The sequence below is a fragment of the Ochotona curzoniae genome, unplaced genomic scaffold, assembly GCF_017591425.1.
Source record: "Ochotona curzoniae isolate NIBS_2020 unplaced genomic scaffold, NIBS_Ocur_1.0 contig_3498, whole genome shotgun sequence".
Taxonomy (NCBI): Eukaryota; Metazoa; Chordata; class Mammalia; order Lagomorpha; family Ochotonidae; genus Ochotona; species Ochotona curzoniae.
In genome coordinates, this window is record NW_024465885.1 from 45,481,010 (window position 1) to 45,483,576 (window position 2,567).

At 40.7% G+C, this 2,567-nt stretch overlaps 1 long non-coding RNA gene across 1 annotated transcript; it reads left to right on the top strand.

Annotated features, from left to right (window-relative positions):
* The first annotated feature begins 679 nt into the window (after positions 1–679).
* Positions 680–1,971, top strand: LOC121156915. Its single transcript, XR_005883939.1, has 3 exons — positions 680–806; positions 989–1,120; positions 1,711–1,971. It is a non-coding gene; the product is annotated as an uncharacterized LOC121156915 (long non-coding RNA).
* The last annotated feature ends 596 nt before the right edge of the window (positions 1,972–2,567 follow it).

The window sequence follows — 2,567 nt, forward strand, 5'->3', positions numbered from 1 at the left end:
TGCAAATTTTCGTTTCTAATAAAAAGAAAATAAATATTTTTAAAAAAGGAAATGTTTAAGAAAAAAAAGGAGAACATTTGTAGTTTAAGAGAACTGCAAATAAGTACGTTCCCATTGTAAACACAGGCTCAGATACTGCTCAGGACACTCGTGGGTTGTGGGTGCTTTGCTAAGTGACAAAAAGCATGCTCCCTACCCCCCGCACTCCACCCCACTCCAGACATGTTTCATCTTTATGGCTGTGGGAGGGAACTCTGTACTTGGCAGGCTTTTATGCTACATGTAATGGGTCAAGTCATGGCACTGGTTTTCTTCCTGGTTTCTGTAGGAGCTGCCGGCGGCCTTCAGCACCCACATGGCCTTGTTTTACAGGGTAGTTGAGAGCCACTGAATTTATGTCCTTGTTTGAGCTTCCAAAACCAATTAGTGTCAGAGGCAAGCCTTGATCCTGTGACTCCTGCTTCTCACTTCTGGGCTCCTGTCCCAGTGCGGGCGGGTCCCTTCCTACAGAGACATCTGCTCTGGAGCGTCTGCCTGAAGAATGACGTGACATTTGTCAACACCTATTACCGGCTGAGAACTGGAATCCATTGTGACATGAGGATCTTTCTCTTTGTACCAGCTAGCCTTCATTTCCTCCTTTGCTTTAACGCAAACCTCCTGTAAGGTTTCCAAATGTCTGTCTCAATCTTGCTCTACCTTTAATGCCAACACTTCCCGTGGAAGACTTCATTTTCTGATTTGTTCTTGAGGAAAGGACAACAAATACTTCTCAGATTTATCTTTTTCCCAGTCGTTATTCACAGGTGGGGATGAAAGTGGAGCCCACCCCACTTACCTATTTTGTGACCACCTCCCCAAATCCCGGCTTTGCCAGCCAATATCAGCTTTGTCTCTATACACTTCATGGCAAGAATTGCACCATCATGGTTTTTGCCAGTCTCAGAGATTTTTCTCTCTTTTTTTAATGTTATTTTTTATCTTTCAGGATACATTTCTTTCAGCTCACATGAGACAGAGTTCACATTCTAGCATTCCTACTTGGCATAGGTCTTCCTTCTGGAGAACTCCTCCTAGGTGCAGACTTGGGAAGCACAACCCTATGTGAGCCAGGATTCTGGTGAGCCTGAGCGTCTAGTCTTCTGCTCTCTTCAATTTCTTCATGTGATCTTTCTTTTGCTTCTCTAAACATTTTCAGTGACCCCAGGTAGCCAAAACTCTACTTTTTATATCCCAGTTCCTTTCTGCTCACCTGGATGTAGGTAGATCCCCTAAAGCATCTGTACATTTTCTTCTTTAATTTCCATTCTTAAATTAGTTTAAAATTAACTGTTATAAAATGATTTTATATGTATGTGTATATCATAAAACAAAAAAAAAATTAGTTTTCGTTATGTAGCAAACTTTAGAAGCCAAATCATAGCTTAGTCAGAACTGTGATGAATCTGAGCTAACTCAGGGCTAGGGAATTATCTTACTGATATATACAACATCATTTGCAGGCCATACACAATTAACTTAAAAATTAGCCTGCTACATATTAAATTTTGAATCCTGCCTTGTGGTTGCATTGACAGACTCAGAGTTCATGATTTTGTAGCTCTTATATGACCCATAAATTGGACATTTCCCACATGTGAGTCCACCAATAAATGTTTTTCCTCTTAAAACCAACCCTTGATTCTTCTGTCATTTCTCTCTTTCCTTCAGTCATATATGGACAACAGTCTGCTGCTCTGCTTCCTAAAACTGAAGAAGGAATGTGAGATTTGGTGCCAAAGCATTCAATTGCTTCATTGCTACTTGTTGTTACTTATGTGTGAAAATGATGTAAATTTACCCTGCTGTCCAGAATTTTAAACACAAACAAATAAAAGCTTAGTGTTTTCATTGGGCTTCCCCCCTTGGGAGCAAAACATGCTTTTTCTATGTGGGATGAATTTTGCACTTCATTAAATGCCCCGATCCTTTCATCATGCTGGTCTTTAATGCAATACCATAATCTCAGACCGTGTAGATTAATGATTATAATAAAATCACGGGTATAAATCTGGGGAGGGCTGTGAAATTGAGCAACTACAGATGTTGAAATTTGATTTCTGAAACTCTGGAAAGATTTATCTCCATTGATGTATATCCTACATTTTTCCCCTTAATGAAGCCAAATGGAATCTATTCATTTTTTATCTTCCTAGAGACTTAGGCATACATTCAAGGAGTAGACTGGGTCACCTACAGGAGGAAATTTGCTTTCTGGCTGAGTGTTAACCCAGATCCTTCTGGAACTTTTTTTTTTTTTAAGATTTATCTATTTATTTGAAACACCAGATGACAGACTGAGAGGGAGGGAGACAGAGAGAATGAGAGAGAGAGAGAGAGAGAGAGTTCTTTCATCTGTTATTTCACTCTCCAAATAATTATAGCATGTGGGTCTGGGTCAGACAACGCCAGGAGCCAGGAGCTTCTTTCAGGTCTCCTGGGTGGGAGAGAGGCTCAAGGACTTGGACTATGCTCCACTGCCTTCCCAGGGCATAAAGAGGGAGCTGGATTGGAAATGGAGCAGCCGG